The sequence below is a fragment of the Pelobates fuscus genome, chromosome 2, assembly GCF_036172605.1.
Source record: "Pelobates fuscus isolate aPelFus1 chromosome 2, aPelFus1.pri, whole genome shotgun sequence".
Classification (NCBI taxonomy): Eukaryota; Metazoa; Chordata; class Amphibia; order Anura; family Pelobatidae; genus Pelobates; species Pelobates fuscus.
In genome coordinates, this window is record NC_086318.1 from 334,144,022 (window position 1) to 334,154,655 (window position 10,634).

Here is a 10,634-nt window from a genome sequence, read left to right on the forward strand (position 1 = left end):
TGAATTGCTGTCAAAATCCCCTAAAATAAAATAAAAGAAACAAGATAATACAAGTGCAAATAATAGAGATATCTAAGCTTCAGAGTTTCATGGGTTTACTGAAACAAAAAATATAGCTAGAGCTGATAATATAAAAAGAAGCCCCGATCGGTGTAACAATAATTTGTAATGTCTGCTTGATCACAATCTTGCGGTTGGTAAATGCCGCTACCGGTCAAAAATAACTAACCCTATGTCTGTGCCTTCAAGGGCACCTAATTTAAAAACTGAGCTGTAGATAATCACATTTTCTATGACTGCACTGGCTGAACTCTTGCCTAGCCGCCCCTCAAGAATCTTACCTACCTTCTAACACCAAATAATCTGGTATATTTAGAAAATCTCAGGTAAGTATGATAGCCAAGTAAAAGTAGGTAAGGGGTAGATATTGCTATGGTGACAAGAGCAGTGGAGCCCCAACACGCGTTTCGCGGTAACCGTATCCCAGGTTTAATTAGGTTTAAATAACGCGCCCTTTGTGATGATAGGTCCATCATGTCATAGTGGGTGAGGTCTAAAATTAACCGTATACAGTTAATGATAAAGTCATCAAATTGACTAATGGTTATATCTTGAACAAAAACAAAATAATCCCGTACAATTAATGGAATATAGAGCAAGATTAATTGTCCTTGTATATTTTAAGGATATGAGGCATTGTACAAAAGAATGTACAAAAAATAAATGATGATTGTGTATATGTTGGTGGTTGACAAAGTATAGCAGAAAAAGATCCAGAAGGATAAATAGTAATTATATATATTTAAAGATATACAATGTCCCAGATTAGTGAAATTGGATGATTTAGGTGAAATAAAATGTATATTTGGACAGTTATAGCCCATAAGATACTATTAATTGTCATGTAATTTAATGATTTGTTCTTGTCAGTAATACTTGTGGTTAAATGTAAATTAAATTACTATTAGCATTACTGAGTGATAAAATTATCATAATGTAAAATAAAATATTAAACATAATAAGATATTGGAATTAGAATAATTGCTAATTGAGTAATACAATTCTGAATGATGCAAGAGTAGTAGTACATAGCAAGCATATAGAGTCTAAGTTAGTACTGTATAGGGGTGTAATTGAGCCCATCAGAGAGCAAGGTACGGAAATCAGGAACTGTAAAAAAGGAATACAGAAAGAGAAATAATGATAAAAATAATTATATGGTATGTAAATACATCCAAGTAATTGATATATATATATATATATATATATATATATATATATATATTGTTAGAATAATCCGCCTATAGTCTTTAATTGTGGATAAATGGTGTGTAGTTAAATTCTTCATTTAATCCATGAGGGGGTTAACGTCTGAAATGCATAAATCCAACTTGATTCTTTTTCTAGTAGACATTTGTTGAAATTTCCTTTTCTGGGATTTGGGATAAGTCTTTCTATGGCTTAGAAGTGAAGGTGATCCACTTGCTCCTGATGGAATTTCTGGATGTGTCTGGCTACTGGAGTCGGAGTGATAGTATTTTTGATGGAGCTACCGTGTTGGAGTATTCGGCGTCTGAATTGCTGAATAGTTTGGCCTATATATTGTGCACCACAGCTGCATGTTATAAGGTAAATAACGTGAGTGGTGCTACAATTAATAAGGGAATTTACCTGTGCTTAGATGCTGGACTGGGTAGACATTACTGTATTTGAGGGAATGATAAACGGGCATGCTTTGCAGTGCCCACACCTAAAGGTTCCTTTTGTTCTAGTGAGCCAATTAGATTTTGGGGCCATGCTTGCCATATGGCTGTGTACTAATAGGTTTTGAAAATTGGGAGATCTTCTGGCAGTAATGGTTGGATAGTTCATTAGTTGAGGTTTGAGTATAGGATTATGCTGTAATATGGGCCAGTTACAGTTACTCCAACCACTTTCCAACGATTGTGTAATGTGAGCCACATTGACAATCTGCCAATGGTACACCACATCAAAAGGTTTGTCTTGCCATGGAGCCTCCTCATTTTCTGCATTCTTACTATATATAAACCCATGCAACTCTCTGAAAGAACCCAAGTGACATTTATTTGCCTTTAGACATTTACAAACAGGGTGGTGTATGGGAAAATGTTTTTATTAGTAGTATTATTATTGATGTGTTTGGGAGTGAAAGGAGTACAGTTGCCTAATGGCAATGTTGCTGGAAATGTGAAATTAGGGATCTTCAGTGTTGGCCCTAGAGCTCTCAGAGTTTTAGTGCCAGACAGTTCATCACTGCCCATAAACTAGTTTTCTATCTCTGTACATGAGCACTATTGCCGAAACTATTATCTATGTCTAAATTCGAAAGGGGGGTAATGTTCGGCTCATTTAGCATTTTATTAGCTTTTAGGTTTACACATTTTCCCTTTAGACTAAACCTAGGGCATTGTAAATTAACATGTGGATCTAGGGGAAACATGGAATATTGAGCTGAGTGGGCCTTTGCCTTTTTCCCGTGTTGCTGTAAAATATATACTGTGTAAGTAATGAGGTTAACTACCATGCATTAACAATTTAACACTCTATTGCACTCTATTCATATAGTTTGGCCTTTGCTGCTCACCAACGTAATGCATTAAAATAGTCTAACCACATCAAATGTCTCCATATTCTACATTTATGTGTTTATTTTTAGATATGAAAGCAAAGTGCTTATTATAATCCAGCTGACTTTTATTTATTTAGTGCGGATAGACCTCATGCCATGCTTTTATGTTTTCTACATGCTACCATATAAATAGTTACATTGCCTTTCTCTGACCTGGGCAACTTAATAAAATATATATAGTTCATCAGAGATTATATTATCATTGGCTTTACCACTACGTTAAATCCCTTACGAATAATCAATTTAGGGAAAATTACTCATTTATGTTCTTATTTTAATTTAACAGGGAGATTTTATGAGATTGCTGATGCCTCTTTGCACTGATCCTCATTGACGAGGGCAACGCAATTAAACACATCACATGGGAAATTATAGACCTTTGGATGCAGACTTTCTCAGCTTTTCTTGCCTAGCAAAGAACATTATACTAGCATTTTCATTATATAATTTATAATAAAAAGATTTGTTCTGCAATCTAAATTTAATAACATAGTGGCATAGTTCTAATCTGTTCATGTTTCCTGACACAACATTGGCAGCCAACATTATAGTTAAAACCCCAATTTATAATATTTTGCTTGTTTTTTTTTTTTTTTTTTTTTTTAGCAAAGAATGTTTAATTAAAGTAATATGGAAGATTTGTGTTACTATTTCTTCTATCATAATTTTATGTGTATGGATGAAGAATAATTCTCAAAATCGAGGAATTGTCAGTAAGTGAAAAAGGAAAAACGAACACGAGGAAGAATACATTTCCATTTAATGCAATTTACTTTCCATAGGAGGTATTGCAAATTAGATAGATTTTGGCCAATGTTCTTTTTTAACAACACTGCTTAATTTATATGGTTTTCTAATAAATGGATAATTTGACATAGGTTACTATTACCTGACTAAACTATCACAAAAAACCCTTAATATCGTTTCATTTGCATAAGACGCATTAAACTTCTGAAACACAGAAAATACAGATCAGGTTAAAATGAGCTACAGTTGTTAGCAAGTGATTTCACTTACTTAAATAATGTACTTCAATTTAATCAGCAGCAGCTTAATGTGAAAAGTATAATGGTATCTCAAGAAGGGATTTAATGAGACATCAATTTGGTGGCTTAGGAATTCCATAGTGACAACGATCCAGATTTCAAATATTGGCCCTTTTATTATTTAAATTGAAATTTCTTTTCTTACTAGAATTATAGAAACCGTGTTAAAGCAAAATTAATTAAAGGCATTCTAGCATTAAATGGGCTAAAAGCAAGTATGTGAAAATTGAGTAGAATATTCCATAAACACCCCCTTGCACCTTAACGCTATGCTAAGAACAAATGAGTATCCATGTTGCAAATAGGTTCTGCAAGCTTAACCAAGTCTATCAAACAGCAGATAGTGTTATCATGCAGAATTAGAACACAGACTGCAAATGTAAACTGAAATAGTACATTACAAAGGCTCCACTGTGCCCTTCAGATGGTTATAGCATGTCTTTATAGCCCATTATTTGTTTATATTGAGTACTGCAAATGTGATTTGCTAGCTTACTTTAAAAAAAAAAAAATGTATTTCTTTTATATCTATCTAGATCTTAGTCTTTTCATCCTTCTGTCTGCTTCTGTTAAAATGAAAGGTATTCCTTGGCAAATAGCAATATACATATGTTTTATAATGAAATAATTTTTACCACCCCCAAACATCTAACCTTTTGACACTTTGCAAAAATGTTAAACACTAATAATTGTAAATGGGGTGATATATTGACGGCATATACAGTCGAATGACCAAACGATGCCACATTTGCATGCTGACTAAAGGAAAACAAACTAAATTTCCAGTCATTTTTAAAAATGTCGTAATACAAATTCACATGTGTACTTGTAAACTTTCACACATTCAATTAGAAAAGAACACTGGCACAGCAACACATGAATCAAAATCGATACAATTTTAAATTTAAAGGCATTCAGCTTGAGTTAATGCAAAGTAGGCATTAGGGTTACTTTGATAATGCCCATAGAATTTGCCTAATTAAACAGTCTATGCACCATAGCCACCTTTCATTACTGCAAAGTGAATGGTGCTTAAAGTACCCTCAGCCAACCCTCATTTCTGAGAGTGTTATAGCAGGGCTTCCCAAACTTTTATGGGCTGAGACCCACTTTTGAAAATGGCAATTTCTCAAGACCCACTTGCTTTTAATGCATATTTTAAAAATGAACACCATGACAATCTGCTTTAGAGGCATACAATTGACACACCATGGCAATCAGCTTTAGATGCATAAAGTTGGCACATCGTGGCAATCAGTTTTAGATGCATAAACTTGGCACACCATGGTAATTGGCTTTAAAGGCATACAATTGGCACACCATGGCAACTTTAGGTGCATAAAATTGGCACATCATGGCCATCAATTTTAGAGGCATACAATTGGCACACCATAGCAATCAGCTTTAGATGCATACAATTGGCACACCATGGCAATAAGCTTTAGATGCATAAAATTGTCACACCATGGCAATCAGTTTTAGAAGCATAACATTTGTCACACCATGGCAATCAGTTTTAGAAGCATACAATTGGCACACCATGGCAATCGGCTTTAAATGCATAACATTTGTCACACCATGGCAATCAGTTTTAGAGGCATACAATTGGCACACCATGGCAATCAGCTTTAGATGCATAAATTGGCACACCATGACAATCCGCTTGAGAGGTATACAATTGGCACACCTTGGCAATCAGCTTTAGATGCATAAATTGGCACACCATGGCAATCGGCTTTATATGCATAACATTTGTCACACCATGGCAATCAGTTTTAGAAGCATACAATTGGCACACCATGGCAGTCAGTTTTAGAGGCATACAATTGGCACACCATGGCAATCAGCTTTAGATGCATAAATTGGCACACCATGACAATCCGCTTGAGAGGTATACAATTGGCACACCATGGCAATCAGTTTTAGAGGCATAAAATTGTCATATCATGGCAATTTTAGAGGCATATTTTTGAGATATCATGGCAGTTTTAGAGGCATAATTTTGGCACGTCATAGCGGTTTTAGAGGCAAAAACTTGGCATCACATGGCAGTTTTAGAGGCAGAAATATCATGGCAGTTTTAGAGGCATAATTTGGGGTATCATGGCAGTTTTAGGGGCAGAAACTTGGCATAGCATAGCAATCAGTTTTAGAGGCATACAACTGCTTACTCACAGACTCAGTCAGAATCAGAAGTGCTATTGTCCTGCTCTTTCATGAGGCACCTCAAGTTGATTATCCCAATGGTGTAACTAATGTAGAGAGGACCAAGGCACAAGTATCATTTCTGAGCCCCCTCTAGTGCAAGTGTGGCCAAATGGTAGATCCCCATCTGTCGTAGAACTTTAACAATGCAATGCCACCAGCTGGGGATCTACCATTTGCCCATTGTTGCAGGGTTATATTTGTGAACAGTGTTTGAGCATTTTAATGTAAGCATGTTTGTTTATTAGGTATATGTGTGCATGTATAGGTGTATTTGTATGTTCTGTTGCCATTGGAATGTAGTGGTGTACTTGTGTGTAATGTTCTGGTCTGAATGCAGGGGTGTTAGAATGTAGTATTGGTGTTTGAATGAAGGGGTGTTTGTATATAATTTTAGTGTTTTAGTACAGGGGTGTGTTTCTATGCAATGCTTGTGTTTTATTGCAGTGTGTGTGTAGTGGATGCAGTGTGTCTATATTGTGTATACAAAATATACACATACACAATGTGTCTTTGAATGTAAACATGTTTTTGGATGGAGTAAGTGTGTGAATGTTGGTGTTTGAATGCAGGTGTGCATTTGTGTGCAGGGAAAACACTTGCACACACATTGAAACACTTACAAATACACAGACACACAAATACACACACTGACACAGCGATACACACAGACACACACACAATGACACCTAGTTTCCCACACACAGATACGCAGACAGACATGGGCACATAAATACACACACTGACACAAAAGGACATACAGATACACATACACACAGAGACAGGAGGTGAGGGTGACAGTGTGTAGGGGAGGTGAGGGTGACAGTGTGAGAGGGAGTGTGTGTGAGCTGGTGACAGTGTGGGGGCAGTGTGAGAAAGGGTTGCAGTGTGGGGGCAGTGTGAGAAAAGATTACAGTGTGGGGGCAGGGTGAGAAAGGGTTACGGTATGGCGGCAGGGTGAGAAATGGTTACAGTGTGGGGTGCAGGGAGAGAAAGGGTTACAGTAAGGGGGCAAGGGGAGAAAGGGTTACAGTGGGGTGCAGGGAGAGAAAGGGTTATAGTAGGGGGGCAGGGTGAGAAAGGGTTACACTGGGGGGGGGCAGGGAGAGAAATTCTTACAGTGGGGGGTAGGGAGAAAAAGGGTTACAGTGGGGGACAGGGAGAGAAAGAATTATAGTGTTGGGGAAGGGAGAGGAAGGGTTACACTAGAAGGGCAAGGTGGGGAGGGGCAGGGTGAGAAGGGGTTACAGTGTGAGGAGGGAGGGCAGGGTGAGAAGGGTGTCCGGGAGATAAGGGGTTATAGTGTGGGGAGGGGGCAGGGAGAGAAGGAGTCACAGTGTGGGGGGGGGGCAGGGAGAGAAGGGGTTACAGTGTGGGGAGGGGCAGACTGTGTCCTACCTTTGTTTTTCATATAATAAATTCCCTGGTGGTCCAGTTCCTCCCTGGTGGTTCAGTGTGTTACCTCTCCCGTCTGCAACTCCGCCAGGTGCAGAGCTGCAAACCATGTGATAGAAGTCTCGCAAGCACCCAGAGTGTTGCCATTGTAACACTATGGGTGCTCAATATAGCTCTATCACACAGTCTGCAGCTCTGCACCCGACGGAGCTGCACACCGCAGGTGATTGGTTGTTCTTGGGCAGACTGAGTGGAGGGGGCCGGCGGCATACAGGGCTCGATTCTGGTGTTGGGCCCACGGTCACGGACTGAGCGCCGGACTAATCAGTCTGCCTGACTGTCTCCCCGGCGTCCCTGGATGCGTAGGTTAGCGTGACCCACTGGATATTCCCCGGCGACCCACACTTTGGGAAACCCTGTGTTATACTATATAGTCAACATATATTTTAGAACTCACTAACTGAAATAAAAATCATTTAAAACAACCTATCCTATGTGGGAGATAAACTACGTGTGGGATAAGATTAGTCCTAATAAGGCTTGGATTTATCTCTAACTGTTATGATAGAAGCCTGGAGTTTACTCACAACTGCAGACAGACCCACTAAGTAGACCATAAAGGGAGAGGGTTATTCACTAAAGTCAGAATTGCTGGGAATTTTAAGTGAATTCAAAGTGGACTGCAAATTTAGGGAAAATATAGCCAAAGTAAAAAAAAGAATTGACTTGAAGGTTGTTTTTTTTTTAGATTCATCTCTTTTGGCCTAAATTCTGAAATTCACTTTTAATTTACTTAGAATTCCCGGTAATTTTTATTTTAGTGAAAAAACAATTTTCACATCTGTTGGACATATTATGGGGAAAATAATGTAGAATGTATGATTGATGGAAGACATAGACAACAGGAGCAAATGCATTGTATATGATTATATTCTCCCAGGCGTTTTCTTTGCATGTTTTAGATACAAGCACTATTTTTTTACAATAAAAGTTCCAATATATAATTTATTTTTTGCAACATATTTGAATACATTATATGATGTATTAAAAATATGGGCTCAGTTTCTAAGCAGACAATCCTATTAAAATGACAAAACATAGATTGATTACTGACAAGAACTTTGGTCTTATTATTTACCTCTTCTTCCCTTATCGTACATGTGTGTTTTGTTCCCACTATTAACCATACACTACACTTCATTATCATCCTGTAACTGATTACTTGTACTGAAATGTGTGACAAGATGTACAAATTTAAAGTTATTTATTTGAATCACTGCCACTGCAGCAACAACAGTGATCTGTTTTAAGGTCATGAAGGACACACTTCTTTTATTTGCTATCGTTTAATTGGTTGTATTCAGTTCTTGTACTCTCCTTATCTAATTATAATAATTGTATTAATTTTATTGCTCTCCAGAATTTTAATAATACCACTAACTGTGCCTCTACATTAATTAATTTAAATAATTTAATATAATTATTTGATAAGTACCTTACAAGAGAGGAATCTTTTCCTTAGCTTGGTACATCAAGTAGACACTAAAATAGACTTTTCCTCTTGTCAATAAATCTTTTTTGCTGTAAAGATTAAATATCCCATTCTTGAGAAAGTGCATCCTTAGCTTTCAAGTGCCCTTTACCAAGCCTGTCTGTCAATCTGCCAGTCTCTATTCAAATTAATTTTGATATTTGGCACACAATAATAACTTGCAACTGAATATATAAACATGTTTTTTTTTACAATTTAATTATTTGATGTGTGGCTTACAAGGAAGACATATTTTCCTTAAAATGGTACATAAGTAGACACACAACTAGATTTTTTTATTTGGTCAATATTTCTCTGTTGCTCTAATTATCACCAATAATTTTGAGAATGTGATTCTTAGCTCTTGAATTGTCTTTTTGACATTTTTCTATTTTATTACCATGTCACCCAAAACAATTAAATTGAAAGCAAGCTTTTTATTTCATTTAACTTATTACATTTGGCTCAGTGGACACTCACTATAAGTACTATTGGTAGGATATAGACACGTTTCTTTTCCATTGAATAGGCTCTTAAGTGACCATGACATTTAACTACTTAAACAGGTTCTTCCATCTGTTAAGTCATGATCATAGTAGAGCATGCAGTTGTGTTTAGGAAAACAGTAAAGGATTTTTTCTCATAGTACATATCTCTTAAATGAATTAGTTTAATCAGCTTCACATGGCAGAAGATAATCTTAAATGACACAGTATTTAATTTAAATGTTTATTATTCAGAAGGGCAAAGGAAATTGCTTAATTCATTTTCTGAGTAGTCGTGCTGAATAGAAATTAGATTTTAGACAAACAAATGCTCGCTGCAGCAAGCAGGGCATTCTTAATATATGTGGTATGTAATTGTATTGTTTATGAAATTAGTACGTAAAATTGAACAATGTATATCAATGTAGAAACAAAATGGAAAGGATAGCAACAAATTGCTGACATGTTAAGAACAGATCAATGTGTAAAAATGAATAATAACAAAATAAAACATACCACTACGTACTAAAGAATGGACAGAACACAATTAATCTTTGCAGACAGATTAGCGAAAAAAAATATAACTCACGTTAATCAAGAAAATCATACTTGTTCTATATCTATGCCCCCTTGTGGCATGTTTTTTTTTTAAATTGTATTATCACTTCTCCTTAATTAATATACCAGGACAATTCAAAGATTTCATGAGTTCAATAGGCAAACAAACCAGTGCATCTACTGGTTTACCCTGGCTCCAGTCCATACCCATTTTTTTAACTGAACCTGTTTACTTTTCCATTAGTGTTGTGTGCAGTGGCTGAGTGTTACATGTGTGTGGGGAAGGCTGAGCATTGATTGTGAGTGTGTGCAGTGGCTGTCTGTGTGTGTAGGAGACTGTGATAAATCTATCTGTGATAAATTCATACACTCTCCAAATCATTGGAGACCTTCCTAAAGCTCTGCAGTGGTTTATAATACTTACTGCACATTAGTGTGGAACTGTCTTGCACACATATGCACTACAGTGCTTATTTAACCACTCTGCTTATATACTTAAACTAATTATCAACCCATTGATAATTCAGTCATTTACACCCCTATGTTGAGTACTCTCTTCCACTTACATCCCTACCTTTCCTGCCAATTGACCATTTTCTACCAATACCTACCTCCCAAAATCAACTATCTATTTATATCTCTATAGCCCAACCTTACCCCAAAAAGTTCCTCAAACACCCCCCCCAATTATTTCCACACAATTAACCCCTAAAAAAAATCACTTGTTATCTTGCAATTTTTTTAATCGCTCCCTAAAGAGATTA